We start from the raw sequence: 15,938 nt of genomic DNA on the forward strand, positions 1-15,938 counted from the left end.
GTAGCAGGCTTTCTGGAAGAAAACTAGAATCTAGCTTTCAGTGTAATCTTTGGAGACATAAAACTCTAGCCAATGTGAACACCATAGCTAGTAAATTGTGGTCAGACAGAGAGCTTCAGTAATGAGGTGGCATCTTTCATAACTGCCACCATATAGAACCAACCTAGAGATCCCTCACAGGTGGGGAAAAAGAAAAGAGGTAAAGAAAAGAAAAAAATATATTGTGCTACTACAAAGGAACGATTTTTTTCACTTGTTTGGTTAGAGTTACGCTACGATATTTTATTTTGTTTGTGGCTGTTGTGATGTGTTTTCCCCCTAATTTCTTTCTTAATGCCATTGTCATTTGTATACAGGAAGACTATTGATTTCTTGAGAGTTAATTTTATATTCAGTCACTTTGCTGAAGTTGTTTATCAACAGGAAGAATTCTCTAGTAAAATTTATATGGTTGCCTATGTATACTATCACATCTGATACATTTACTTCTTCCTTTTAAATTTGAAGCACTTGATCTGCTTTTCTTGTATTATTGCTGTACATAAAACCTCTAGTACTATATTGAATAGACAGGAAAAAAGTGGGCACTCTGTCCTTGCCCCAATTTTAGTAGAATTGTTTCAAGTTTCTCCTTATTTAATTTGATATTGTCCTGGTGTGTATTTCTTTAATTATATTTAGGTATGTACCGTGAGTCCCTAATCCCTCTTATAAAATGAAGGGGTGTTGGATTTTCTCAAAGGCTTCTTCAGTATCTAATGAGATGATCATGTGATTTTTTTCCTTTTAGTTAGTATGTATAACGGGTTACACAAAAATCTCATGTTCCAGAAGAAAAAATTAAAGAAGTTATCAGAAGATGGGAAGATCTATGCTTATGGATTGGTAAGATTAACAGAGAAAAGGTCATTCTTAGACAAATCATTCCTCATGTTCAACAGAATTCCCATAAACAAAATCCAACACATATTTTAACAGACCTTTAAAGAGCAATTCTCAACTTCATATGGGCATACAAAAAAAAAACAGATAGTAGAGAAAACAAACAATTCTGAACAACAAATTCATCTGGAGAATCACTATCCCTGACCTCAAGCTGTATTACACAGCAATAGTGGTAAAAATAATAAAAAATAATAACTCCCATGTTATTGGTACTGAAATATCCAGGATAATTAACAAAATTTATTCAAAGACTGAAAAATAAACCTATGCAACTATGGACACTTGATTTTTTTTCACAAAGAAGCAAAAAACAACAACAACAACAACAACAACAACAACAGCAACAAAACAATACAGTGATCAAAAGAAAGCATCTTCAGGAAAGAGTGCAGCCTGCAGGAAAATGCAATTGGGTATATATCACGCTGGACAAAACTCAAGTCCAACCGGATCAAGAAACTGAACATAAAACAAGGTACAGTAAACTTAATAGAAAAGAAAGTGGGAAATAGGCTTGAAGTCATTGGTATAGGAGAAAATTTTATGAACAGAAAAGGTACTAAGATCAACAATTAAAAATATGTGACTCCATGAAACTGAAAAGCTTCTGTAAGGCAAAAGGCACTGTCTTTAGGACAAAGTGGCAGGTTACAGACTAGGAAAAGACTTTCAGCAACTCCTCATCTGACAGAGGGCTAATATCAAAAACATATAAAGAACTCAAGAAGTTAGACACAACAAACAAAGATACAATTAAAAACTGGTTCTACAAAGCTAAACAAGGGAATATTTAAAGAGGAACCTCAAAGGGCCAAGAAGCATTTAAGGAAATCTTCAAAATCTTTAGTTAACAGGAAAATGCAAATCAAATAGACTCTGAGATTCTATCCTACAACAATCAGTAATGCTAAGATCAAAAAGTCAAGTAACAGCACATGCTGGCTAGGTTGTGGAGAAAGGCAGACACCCCTCCATTTCATATGGATTTGTAAACCTGAACAACTATGAAGGAAATCAAATCTGGCATTTTCTCAGAAAACTAGAAATAGTTCTACCTGAAATGCAGCTATACCACTCCTAGATATATACCCAAAAGATGCTGCACCAAACCACATGCACATGTCCTCCATGATGTTCATAGCAACCTTATTTGTAATATTCGAAAGCTACAAACATCAAAGATGTCCCAAATCCAAAGAATGGGTACAGAAAATGGGGTTCATTTACACACTGGAATACTATTCAGCTATTTAAAACAAGGGCAGCATGAATTTTAAATGAAATTAGAGAATATCATCCTGAGAGAGGTAACACAGTCTCAAAAGGAAAAGCATGGTATATACTCACTGGGAACAGGATATTAGCCATAAAGTACAAGAAAGCAGTGATGCACCCAAAGAACGTAAAGAGGAAGAAAGGCCCAAGTGAGGATGCTTGAATCCAACTTAAAGGGGGAAATATTAGTCGTAGGAGGCAGAAAGAGGGAGAGATCTAGTTGTTAGAGGGGATGGGAAAGGAAGTTCTGGGACAGGATCAGGTATGGGAAGAGACAAGAGGGCCAGAGAGCCAGGAGAATGATTGACAATATATGTCTTCCTATGGTGGAGGTGAGGGAATTAGGAGTTCTGGGGTGGGTTAGCCTCCTAGGACTCAGTGCGGGTGACCTCAACGAAGATGCCTTACAGTGGGGACATGGAAATTGAAATAGCCATGCAGATCCCTCAGTAGAGATATAATGACACAAACACAACCACAAAACTTTCTACCTAAAATTTGTTCAGTGTAAAAAGAAACAATGGCACAAAGACAGAGCTTTGGCAAGCTTGAAGGAATTGCCAACTAATAACTTGCCCAACTTGAGACCCATCCCATAGGCAAACACAAGACCCTGAATCTATTGATGATACTGTTATACTTGCACACACAGGAGCCTAGCATAGCTGTCCTCTGGGAGTCCCTACCCAGCAGCTGACTGAAACAGATGCAGATACCTACATCAACATTGGACAGATGATGGAGACACTTTTGCAAGACTTGGGGGGTGGATTGCATTGTCTGTTTTGGATAAGAAGCTCACCCAACGAGCTCTCAGAGTCTGAGCCACCAGTCCAAGAGCATATACTGGCTGGACTGAGAACCCTAGCACACATGTGGCAGAGATGTATCTGACAATCAATGTGGGTCTCCCAACAATTGGAGCAGTCATTGCCCTTAACACTATAGCCTGTCTGTACAAAACTTTTGACAATTGGTCTCTCTTGTATGACTTCAGCGGAAGATGATATTCCTAAAACTGCAGAGTCATGATGCAACAGGGTGGGTGATACCTACAAGGTCTCCACCCTGTCAGAGGGAAAGGGCTTGGGAGAAGTTTCAGGATACTGAGAGGTATGTGAGTATTAAAACGTAAGCAAATAAATAAGGATCTATAATAGTCCAAAAATGATTAATTAATTTGCAAGAAAATGGAGACAATAAATTATAATATTACATTAAAAATTTGATGTACTGAGGTGAAGTGATGTGTGTTCTCATATATGAAGAAATTTTTGTGGTTGAGTTTGTGTCATTATCCCCCTACTGAGGGATCTTCATGGCTATTTCAGTTTCCATGTCCCCACTGTAAGGCATCTTGGTTGAGGTCACCTGCACTGAGTCCTAGGAGTCTAACCCACCCCAGAACTCCTAATTCCCTCACCTCCACCATAGGAAGACATATATTGTCAATCATTCTCCTGGCTCTCTGGCCCTCTTGTCTCTTCCCATACCTGATCCTGTCCCAGGACTTCCTTTCCCATCCCCTCTAACAACTAGATCTCTCCCTCTTTCTGCCTCCTATGACTAATATTTCCCCCTTTAAGTTGGATTCAAGCATCCTCACTTGGGCCTTTCTTCCTCTTTACGTTCTTTGGGTGCATCACTGCTTTCTTGTACTTTATGGCTAATATCCTGTTCCCAGTGAGTATATACCATGCTTTACCTTTTGAGACTGTGTTACCTCTCTCAGGATGATATTCTCTAATTTCATTTAAAATTCATGCTGTCCTTGTTTTAAATAGCTGAATAGTATTCCAGTGTGTAAATGAACCCCATTTTCTGTACCCTTTCTTTGGATTTGGGACATCTGTGCTGTTTGCTGTTTTTAGTATTACAAATAAGGTTGCTATGAACATCATGGAGGACATGTGCATGTGGTTTGGTGCAGCATCTTTTGGGTATATATCTAAGAGTGGTATAACTGCATTTCAGGTAGAACTATTTCTAGTTTTCTGAGAAGATGCTAAATTTATTTCCTAAGTAGTTGTTCAAGTTTGCAAATCCACCAGAAATGGAGGGGTGTCTGCCTTTTCCCACATCCTAGCCAGCATGTACTGTCACTTGACTTTTTGATCTTAGTCATTCTGATTGTTGTAGGATAGAATCTCAGAGTCTATTTGATTTGCATTTTCCTGTTAACTAAAGATTTTGAAGATTTCTTTAAATGCTTCCTGGCCGTTTGAGGTTCCTCTTTAAATATTCCCTTGTTTAGCACTGTAGAACAGCCACCACAGACCCTGCAGATCTCTCCATCACCATCATCACAGCTCTGCATGCTGTAGCAGTGGTGGCAGCAGTGGCTGCTATGGCAGCAGTGGTGGCTGCTGTGGCAGTAGCCAGCAGGCTGGGGACTGCTGCTGACTTGGGTTTGGAAGATTAAGACAAATGATGCTGAAGGAGCACATGCTCAGAAGACTCCCCAGGCCTTGATGCTCTGTACTCTTGCTTCCCGTCTTGCCTTGCCCTCTGAATGCCTGAGATTTCATGGGAAATGTTCTGTATTCTCCTCAGAAAATGGCAATCCCTCTTTTCCTCTTTGTTGTAAATTAAAAAAGCCTTGATAATCATCCCTGACAAGATTGCTTATTTTTTTGTGGCTCATCCTATTTCTGATCTCGTAGTCGTCTTTTCTTGCCGCAGACCATGTTACCTAGAGCTATTGTCCTCCTTTTGATGTCTATGTATTTTTATGACGTTTTATTAACTGCTATACACTATGTGTACAACTTTATTTCTCTTTGTAATATTAAACTTGTTTTGATTAGGTAGAAATAGCAAGTCATTTCTCACAAATAAAAAACCAGGGGACAAACTCAGTTTCAGGTAATTTGAAGGTACACATCCACCTTATAAAGATATGCCCTTGTATGCCTTATTCAATTTGCAAGTGGTGGGTTCTCAATATTATTCAATGTGTACATTACTCTTTGAAGCATGCATTCTAAATAGTGTGAAAATATAATTTAACTGTACATTTGAATTACTGAATTTTATTTTGCTTAAGTTGTACATAGCAATGTGAACAAATATTACATTAACATCTATTTAAGAGAAGTGGACACTTGGGGCTGAAAGAGTAAGACAGAGCTCAGAAAACCCCTTTCTGTAAAAGTGACAGTAATCAATGATGACAAAATCTCTTTCTTACTAAACACAGAGTACAGACTTAGAAGGAAACCACAAGAACAAAGACAAATTAGTCTGAGAAACACTGCAGTGACTTTAATTAAATTAACACACAGAATAAGGAGGAGGCATGTGAGAAGACTTCCAGTCATTTAACTCTCCTCTAATGACCTCAACATTTGTGAAGGTTTCAGCAGGCACTAACAGAGGGGTAAGAAGGAGCGCATTGCCAATGGTCAGCTGTACAGAGTTCCCACACAATAGCACAGCAGTTACAGCAGCAAAATGACTTGAAGAAAAATGTAAGTCTCTGCATTTCTGTGCACCAACTTGGTTTACAGGATATGAACAAGCGTGTAAAGAGGAAAAGAATTGTGCTCCTTAAACCCATTTAATCTCAGTGTAGAATCATGGTCCTTCTAATGAGTGGCTAACGTGGACATACATATACCTTCAAATTAACTGAAAATGGGTTTGCCGCCTGGTATTATGTTTGTGAGAAATGACTTGCTATTTCTATGTATTCAAACCAAGTTTAATATGAAAAAGAGAAATAAAGTTGGACAGCTAGTGTACAGGAGTTAATATAACGTCATAAAAATACATATACATCTAAAAGAGAACAATAGCTCTGTGTACCATGGTCTTTTGGAAGAAAAAGATGACTACGAGATCGGGAAGAGAATGTGCCATGAAAAAATAAGCACTCGTCTTGTCAGGGATGATTGTCAAGGCTTTATTAATTTATAACAAAGAAGAAAGGAGGGATTGACATTGTCTGAGGAGAATACAGAACATTTTTCATGAGAATTCAGGACATCAGAGGGCAGAGCAAGGAGGGAGGCAGGGGGAGACAACAACAAACATTGCATATGTTTGTGCTTTCCAGCACCATTTGACTGAAATTTTCCACACCCAGGTCAACAGCAATCTCCAGACTGCTGGCTACTGCCACAGCAGCCACTGCTGCCACCACTGCTGCCACAGCAGCCACTGCTGCCACAGCAGCCACTGTTCCCACCACTGCTGCAGCATCCAGAGCTGTGGCGATGGCGACGGAGAGATCTGCGGGGTCTGTGGTGGCTCAGGCAGCAGCCTCCTCCCCCAGAGCTGCAGCAGCCACCAGAGCTGGAGCCACAGCAGCCACCAGAGCTGCAGCAGCCCCCAGAACCCAGGCTACAGCAGGAAGACACAGGCGGGCACTTGGGAGGACATTTTGGGGGGCATTTTGGAGGGCACTTTGGGGTTTGACACTTAGGAGGGCACTTGGCAGGGGGCTGGCACTGCTGCTGGCTCTGCTGGCAGGACATCTCAGATATGGGTGTTCAGGAGCTGTGAGAGAGTCATATATGCACATGAGATATAGTTATATGAAATCCAGCAGCACTGAATAAATATCTGGTGAAGATTAGAGAGTTTTGCTGTTCTTAATCTTCATACATGAAAGTGTATATACTATTTCTGAAATAATTAGCTGTTGGGGAGAGTACAATCATACCCTGAAGAATAATATTGTTTATGGTCAGTATCTTAAAGAGCTTTCTAGCACACTTAGAGAGCATAGTCTGCCCATGACAGAAAAATATGTAAACCCTGTTCAGACCATCAAGGAATATTAGCTTATGTTGTAAGATGAGAGGTCAGATGTACTCCAATTACCATCTGCTCTGAATAAGGGTAGAAAGGTTATTATAATTCTAGCACTGTCCTACTGATCAGAGAAATATGTGGACAAATCCTAGAAACAACAATTTTTTCCCAAGTCAAACTGAGATCCTGTTGGCTTTCCTTGCTCTAGCGTTTCAGTGCCAAGGAATGTAACCATTTTTATCTAAACATCAATTATCCTGGCTAACCTGTCTACATGCACAGTTATCTGTGCTGGATGTCCCATCCTAAGCAGCCCTATAAGCTAAAGGTTCTTGGTGCTCCACAGAGCTAAATAACACAAAGCTTTTCAGTTCTCTGAGTATCATGGCTGTACCTAGTGCCTTTCAAAGCCACCATGGTCTAATCCCACAGACTTAACGATGTGTTCTGATATACCAATGTGGCCAAAAGGAAGAAGGACCCTTCCCAGTGCCTCTCTAGCTCTAATCTGGCTCCCTCTGAAGTCTCTGCCCTTAATTCCAGTATACACTTACCTGGATGAGTGGCAGCAAAAGATCTGTGGTTACCTCAGCCAGTGAGTGGATGTAAGAGTCCAGTCCACAGGTCCTTTTATTCTGACCCTGGACTATGTCCCAACCTGTGAGACAGAGCCTGGAAATGAGATGCCCTGCCTCCTGACCCACATGGTTTTATGACAGATCATGAGAACATATAACTCATCAGCCTTCCTCTTTGCAGGCAAGGCAAGCTGCATCTTTCTTAGAGCATGACTTAGACATGAGATGAGGAAATGTATTCCTAGATCCTTAAACCCAGCATTTCTACAGAGTGTCTGCATTAGGCACCACTGATTTCCTTATCATTCTCCAAATCTGATGCTTCTTACTGTAATATGTGCCAATGGTAGGCAATGCTAAGCTAATAAAACCTTAAAGAAAATTGCATGTTGCTTCCTTTCTGGTACATTGACACCTGTGCCTATTTGGGTGAACTGTAGACATCTAGAGCAGTAAAACCCAGCACAGTAGATCTAGCTCAGCACCAAGATGTTGCAGTGTCCTTCTGAAAGTAGTTTTAGCCACTGATATTTCCCACTTAAACTACTGCCATGGAATACTAAGGACAGTATTTATGGGAATATATGAATGTCAATGAAATTTCAAGGCATGGATAAAAATGTCTCAAAGAAACATCACATCCTCTTATATATTTTCCAACAATCATCTGCAAAAAGCTAAAAAGTTGTCGATAATATGCAGTTTAAACACAACAATTGAGAGATAGCACACGAGTGGAGGATGCACACTGCTCTTGAAGAGGACCTGAGATTGATTCCTAGCACCGAAGTGGGGCAGTTCAGGACCAATTTTAACTCTAGATCCAGAACATGTAACACCCTCCTTTTCACAGTCAAAAAACCTGTACACATAAACAAACAGGTATACACAGTGATTAAATATAACTGACAAACAGACAGACAGGCAGACACACACACATTCGTAACAGTCTCAAACACATGCACATGAAAACCAAATTCAAGTATATTTTAATATATTTAAATATATTAAATATAAAACATTTGCCTTGTAAAAAATAATTAAAATCACCTCACTCAGACAGATAAAAACAACCTCAGCCTAACAAACGATGGAGTCTGTGGCCTCTTCTGGAAGTATAGGGAAAAGGATTGTGGGTTTCCAATGGGATAGAAACTCGACAGGAGGATTAACAGAATCAACTAACCTGGACAATTGTGGCTTTCAGACACTGAAACACCAACCAAAGAACATGCATGGGTTGGACATAGGACTTCATGCACAAATATAGCAGATGTACAGCTTGGTCTCCAAGTGGGTGCCAAAGAACTGGAATAGGTTCTATGCCAAAAGCAGTTGTCTATATGCAGGATATGCTATTCTAGCTGGGCTGCTATGTGTGGCCTCAGGGAGAGAGGAAGTTCCTAGCCTTACATAGACCTTAAGCCCCAGACATTGAGGATACCCAGAGCCCCCACATCTTTTAAAGAATAGAAGAAGAGGACTACAGTAGGATTGTGTGAGGGTGTGAGGTGACTATGAGGGGAGCAATTATCAGGATCTAGAGTAACTATGGAAGAAAATTAAATTAAATACAAAATAAAAAGATGAAAATACTCAATACATAATATATATGAAGTGAACAAAAGGAAATCCAAATTTTTCCAAAACAATATGCCTTAATAATAATAAAGTGGTGGTTGTTACCTGAGAGAATGTTTCCCTATTTTTATCTGTTTCAGTGCATTTGTCTTAGAAAATATTTTTATATTAGGCTTTTCATGAATTTGCATCTAATCCTCCTTTACATATATGCTTCTATGGTTTTAATGTTTCAACGTTGATGTATTATAGAAGTCATGAAATATATCTCAGGGAAATTGAATATGATTACTGGTAATGTAAGGTGTCACAGTACTAAGAAGAAAGCCAGGAAAAGGGTTAACATGGTATTGAGAAAATGATATTGATCACCTATAAAAATACAGTCAATTTACTCCTACATATGAGACAAAACAGTTAATAGACCATCTGCACTCCCAAGAATAACTACAACAAACCCACTAGCAAAGACTTGTTCAGCACTGTATGTTACTTAAGAGAAGTAAAGGCCTTTATGACATCAATGGTTTTTACCACATCATCTGAAATATTGTCCCTTCTGCTTTCAAATTTGCTCTTAGATGAATGATATGATTTTTGTCTCTTTGTTTATTACAACCTTAGGTAACTTAAAAATATAGCTTGATTCTAGCTTTCTTTCTTTTAATCTATGAAGTTTAATATAATCATGATGAATTCCTTAAATGTTTAGGAGGTTTATGTTTTTTCTTATAATCCCTAATTGAACACATTCATCCTGCACACATTTGCTGATGTGCACTACCATCTTCACTGATGTCTAAGCTTAGGAACAGATATTCCTAAAACTTGGATCGCCCTTTGATCCTTTGAGACAGAGTGAGGTATGTGTGGTCACATGACCTTGAAGAGTCAGTCACTGTATCATCTGGGTTGACTTATTCTCCTGCTCATATTGTTACAATAGCCTTAGTTACTGGGAGAGGTCAGGAACTGATCCCTGATTTATCCAGTGTCAACTATGCCAGGCTCACCCTGAGATTTTTAGGATGATGTAGCTGAAATGGCAGCTACTCCACATTTCTGCCTCTGGGCAAGACAACACCCAGGTCCTCAGCTGACTTGCCTGATCATAGGTATGTATGAGTAGGATGCTTGCTGGAAGAAGACTAGAATCTATCTTTGAGTGTGACGTATGTAGACTTATACCTCTAGCCAATGTGAACATAATTTCTAGGACACTGGACAGATTGAAGGCTTCAGTTATTAGATGATTCCTATGAGGCACAACAAGGTGAATCAAGACGAAGAAGCCCAAGGTTGCAATTGTGGAATAGTTTGTTGTTATCCATCTGCTCCCTAACTTCAATTAAGATCAATGGGAGAAAAATCATGCCAGGTACTAAAACCTAGACAACTATCCAGGGCCCATGAGTTCATAAATCTTTGACGAAAACTCACCACAATCACATTACTTCAGCAGCATAATCCCCAACTGCACTCTAAATATCTGTCCCTATACCCCACAGAAAAGTGCAGTTTTCAATCCCCATTAAGGAAAACTCCCTTCAAACAAATAGTCCTTAACGAAAACAACAGCAATTTGAACTGCAGATGGAGAGGACCAAACCCAACAGGAAGGTCTGTATAACAACGTCAGCAACTGAGGCTCAACTGTCAGTACGGAAGAGCCAGTGAAAATCTTGTAAGTCCAGATCAGAGAGTCTGCTGTAAGAATGTGTGTCCCAGTAGTACAATAGGTTAGATCCATAAAATCTCATAAACTTGGCTGCCTAAAAATGAGATGAACAAGAACAACTACAATAAACATTCCAAAGTATACAGAGGAAAGCCCTTGAGCCTCTGCCATACGGAAAGGACTACAGGCAAAAAAGGAATCCTGAGAGCAGAAAAAAATATTTCTCCCTTGGGAAGAGCATATCAATAAATTATCCAATACCAAATTGTTACCTATAAAAATGTACGTACAAATAATTTTATACTAACTGAGAAAGTTAAATTTAGGAATGTGTTTTAATTGTCTTGAACAGCAATTGCAAGAAAAAAAAAGAGAGTGATCAAGAATTTGAAAAGGTTCAAGGAGGGATGGATATGTGGTAGAGGCTACAGCAATAAAAGGAAATAGGAAGACAATATAGATGAAATGTAATTTCAAAATTTAGGAAAACTGTTACATTATACGCAATGCAAAAATTACCATGAAGCTACATAAGGACACAGTAAAATACAACTGAAAAAACAATTTTCATAGTGAGCTCAAACAGTAACATTCCATTTCTCAAAGTAATGTATAAAGCCCAAATTTCTTAGTGGCTATTATTCCTCCAAGAAGAGGTTGGTTACTCTCATAATATCTATGCCACTATTGAACCAAGGAGTCCATTACACCATCCCTGTCATTAGTATCGCTCTCTGGGTACACAGTCAGTTAATATTTTTGAAGAGATTTTTATCTTACCATTGGACAGAAACTAGCATAGCATGTTTTTACACTATTAAAGGTGTCCAGCAGGTTGTTTCTTCCCCCATCAGTACCAATGTGTTTTCCTATGCACTGTAACAAAAATAACTGGACCTTTCATCTAAAGGGTCTTAAATATCAACCCCTGGGCACAGCCCAAAGCAATTGCACTAGTTTATATTCTTTTCATTATCTCAGGAACAGATTGACCAACAATATGCATATCTAGGCTGAGTGTGAACCTATCCTATGCTATTCTAAATTTCAGAGAATCATTTTACCCTGGTGGTAGTAATACACACATATACATATTTCCACATGACATTATTAAACATCTATTGTGTTAGATTTTTTTCTACCCTCCCTTCACTGTCCTCTTCTCCTACTTCTGCCCTTTTGAATTTAGATGATATAGCAGGGGCTCTTAAATGACATAGTGGGAGGAATAAAGGCGGATATCCTCACACTTGAGGAAATCCATGAGCCAAAATATAACCAAGAAATTACAATTATATTAAATTATTAAAAAGGAAGCACATTTAAACACTTGTATTATCATGGTTGGTGTGATAGTATGGATGAACAGATTTTGAAACAATTACGAAACAGTAAATACATTAGAGCATCGAAATAGACTTAGGCACAGAGTTGTGATACTAATCTCCCTTGAGGTCAAAAGGGCTACAGAGCAATGAAACCTCATTCTCAGCCAATGTTATGAAGATTCTGGAAAAAGCAAGGATATATCAAACAGGGTGTGAATGAGATTATTTCATTAAAACTTGAGAATATGCAAGGGTGTGCATGTTCTCTACTCTTAAATTTGTTGCAGGACGTCTGAGAGGAGGGGAGGAGAGAATCAGGTCAAAAATTAGGAAAAAATGACCACTGTTGAAATGCCCTAAAATGAACCAAGAAAAAGGTCTTATACAATGTTTTACAAGTTTGATAGTGCAAGTTCAGTAGTATTGATAAAAGGGAAAACTGTATATACCATTAAAGAACTCAGGAAACATCCTTTTTCTATTGTAGAAGGTCAAAAATAAGAATGCTGTGAAATAAAATAAAGGAGGCAAAAGAGTTCTACACTGATACTTTATGACACTGAAGAAAGGCATTGGAGACAACATGTAAGATGGGAAAGCTTCCAACTTACATACTAAGAAAGTTACTATTGTGAAAATAATTATGTTATAGAAAGTAGTGTCCAAATACAATTCAATCTACACCAGATACAGCACAATAGAAATTTCAACTGAAATTTAAGAAAGCAAACATAATACTTATGTGGAATTGAAAAGAATGTACACCAACAAAGAAAGCACCATGCAAAGAATGAAAAGCACAATGCAGAGTATCACAATAGATACCTTCAAATTATATTTCAGAACTAGCTTGTTATATTAAATAGCATAAATTACCATAAACTGCCAGAAAATAATGTGTACACCAGTAAAGTAGACTTCAGGACACAGAAATAAATCAATGCAGGGTCAGACAATCTTTCACAAAAGTGCCAATAACATTAGAGTTGATTTTTGTGTACAAGAGCTAAGACTGAAAACCACTCAAGACAATGGCGGAGAAAAGGCTTCAAAGCATATAAATAGAGAAGTAATTTCTAAAAACAAACAAATGAAAAAACACAAATAGAGCTTCATTTTTAGGAAAAGGAATGATAAAGATTGAGGCTAACTTCAAAGTGTGTTCTAGGCGGATGGAGGTAGCAGGAAAGGGGCGGTTAACAGAATGAAGGAAAACTGTGGATCAGTATATATTTGGAGGAGAATTGGTGCCCAGACTACACAAAGAAGTAAAAGATTACCATGAAATCATGAAACTAATAAAAGGGAAATTGAAAACCAACACTATTCAGAGAAAGATAAGCAGTGACATATGGAAAATGTTTACTGTTTTTAGCCATCAGGAACATGAAAAAGAAACTGAAGCTCAGATTCCAGCCCACAGCAATCATCATGGCCACCATCAGAAGAGCCAATGGCAAGAAATGCTGGTGAGGATGGTGGCGAAAAAGAACCTCAAAACACAAACAAGAATTATTTTGGATCCAGTTACACCAACTCCAGGTATACACCAAAGACATCAGAGTCACCAGACCACAGCGACACCTACAGACTGCTGCGTATCACTGCATCTTTCATAACAGCCACCATACAGAACCAACCTAGAGATCCCTCACAGGTGGGGGGGGGGGGGGGGAAACAGATAAAGAAAAAAAAATGGGGTTGGGGATTTAGCTCAGTGGTAGAGCGCTTGCCTAGGAAGCGCAAGGCCCTGGGTTCGGTCCCCAGCTCCAAAAAAAAAAAAAAAAAAAAAAAAAAAAAGAGAAAGAAAAAGAAAAACATGTTGTGATTATACAAAGGAACGATATTTTTCACTTGTTTGGTTACAGTTATGTTAAGATATTTCATATTTTTGTGGCTATGGTGATGTGTTTAACTCCTAATTTCTTTCTCAGCCCCATTAACATTTCTATAGAGGAAGGTTATTGATTTCTTTGAGGTAATTCTTTGTCCAGCCACTTTGCTGAAGTTGTTTATAAGCAGTAGTAGATCAACAATTAATAAATGTGACTCCATGAAACTGAAAAGCTTTTGTAAGGCAAAAGGAACTGTCATTAGGACAAAGCAGTAGGTTACAGTTTAGGAAAAGACCTTCAGCAACTCTAAATCTGACAGAGGGCTAATATCAAATATATATAAAGAACTCAAGAAGTTAGACAACAACAAACCAAGCAATACAATTAAATACTAGTTCTACAAAGCTAAACAAGGGTATATTTATAGAGGAACCTCAAAGGGCCAAGAAGCATTTAAAGAAATCTTCAAAATCTTCAGTTATCAGGAAAATGCAGATCAAAATGACCCTGAGATTCTATCCTACAACAATCAGAATGACTAAGATCAAAAAGTCAAGTGACAGCACATGCTGGTTAGGATGTGGGAAAAGGCAGACACCTCTCCATTTCTGGTGGATTTGCAAACTTGAACAACTACTTAGGAAATAAAGTTAGCATCTTCTCAGAAAACTAGAAATAGTTCTACCTGAAATGCAGTTATATCACTCTTAGATATATACCCAAAAGATGCTCCACCAAACCACAAGCACATTTCCTCCATGATGTTCATAGCAACTTTATTTGTAATTCTCAAAAGCTACAAACATCACAGATGTCCCAAATCCAAAGAATGAGTACAGAAAATGGGGTTCATTTACACACTGGAATACTATTCAGCTATTTAGAACAAGGGCAGCATGAATTTTCCAGTCAAATAAATGGAATTAGGAAATACTATCGTGAATGATGTAACACAAACCCAAAAGGAAAAGCATGGTATATACTCACTGTTAACTGTATATTACTGTTAACTGGATATTAGCCATAAGATACAAGAAAGCAGTGATACACCCAAGGAACTTAAAGAGGGAGAAAGGCCCAAGTGAGGATGCTTGAATCCAGCTTAAAGAGGTGAAATGTTAGTCATAGGAGACAGAAAGAGGGAGAGATCTAGTTGTTAGAGGGGATGGGAAAGGAAGTCCTGGGACAGGATCAGGTATGGGAAGTGGCAAGAGGGCCAGAGGGCCAGGAGAATGATTGACAGTATATGTCTTCCTATGGTGGAGGTGAGGGAATTAGGAGTTCTGGGGTGGGTTAGCCTCCTAGGACTCAGTGCAGGTGACCTCAACCAAGATGCCTTACAGTGGGGACATGGAAACTGAAATAGCCATGAAGATCCCTCAGTAGGGGGATAATGACACAAACTCAACCACAAAAATTTCTACCCAAAATTTGCCCTGTGTAAAAAGAAACACTGTCACAAAGACAGAGCCAAGACTGAAGGAATTACCAACCAATAACCTGTCCAATTTGAGACCCATCCCATAGGCAAGCACCAGTCCCTGAATCTCTTAATAATACTCAGTTACACTTGCACACAGGAACCTATCATGGCTGTTCTCTGGGAAGCTCTACCCAGCAGCTGAATGAAACAGATGCAGATACCGACATTCAACATTGGACAGATGTTGCAGACACTTAAGCAAGATTTGTGGAATGGATTGAAGGGTCTGTGTTGGATAGGAACTTCACCCAAAGACCAGCAAGGTTAACTAACCTTGATACCTATGAGCTCTCAGAGACTGAGCAGCCAGTCCCAGAGCATATACTGGCTGGACTGAGACCCCTAACACACATATGGAAGATATGTATCTGACAATCAATGTGGGTCTTCCAACAACTGGACCAGTCTCTGCCCTTAACACTATAGCCTGACTCTAAAATACTTTTGACAACAGGATTCTCTTTTCTGGCCTCAGTG

The 15,938-nt window shown here is 38.8% G+C and overlaps 1 long non-coding RNA gene across 1 annotated transcript; it reads right to left on the reverse strand.

Annotated features, from left to right (window-relative positions):
* Window positions 1-6,110: 6,110 nt before the first annotated feature.
* On the reverse strand, window positions 6,111-7,612 carry LOC147996374 (uncharacterized). The gene is made up of 2 exons (XR_015678147.1): window positions 7,533-7,612; window positions 6,111-6,720 (listed from the first exon to the last, which is right to left on the reverse strand). It is a non-coding gene; the product is annotated as an uncharacterized LOC147996374 (long non-coding RNA).
* Between the last annotated feature and the right edge of the window lie 8,326 nt (window positions 7,613-15,938).

The sequence above is a fragment of the Rattus norvegicus genome, chromosome 2 (genome assembly GCF_021556685.1).
Source record: "Rattus norvegicus strain SHRSP/BbbUtx chromosome 2, alternate assembly SHRSP_T2T, whole genome shotgun sequence".
NCBI classification, from domain to species: Eukaryota; Metazoa; Chordata; class Mammalia; order Rodentia; family Muridae; genus Rattus; species Rattus norvegicus.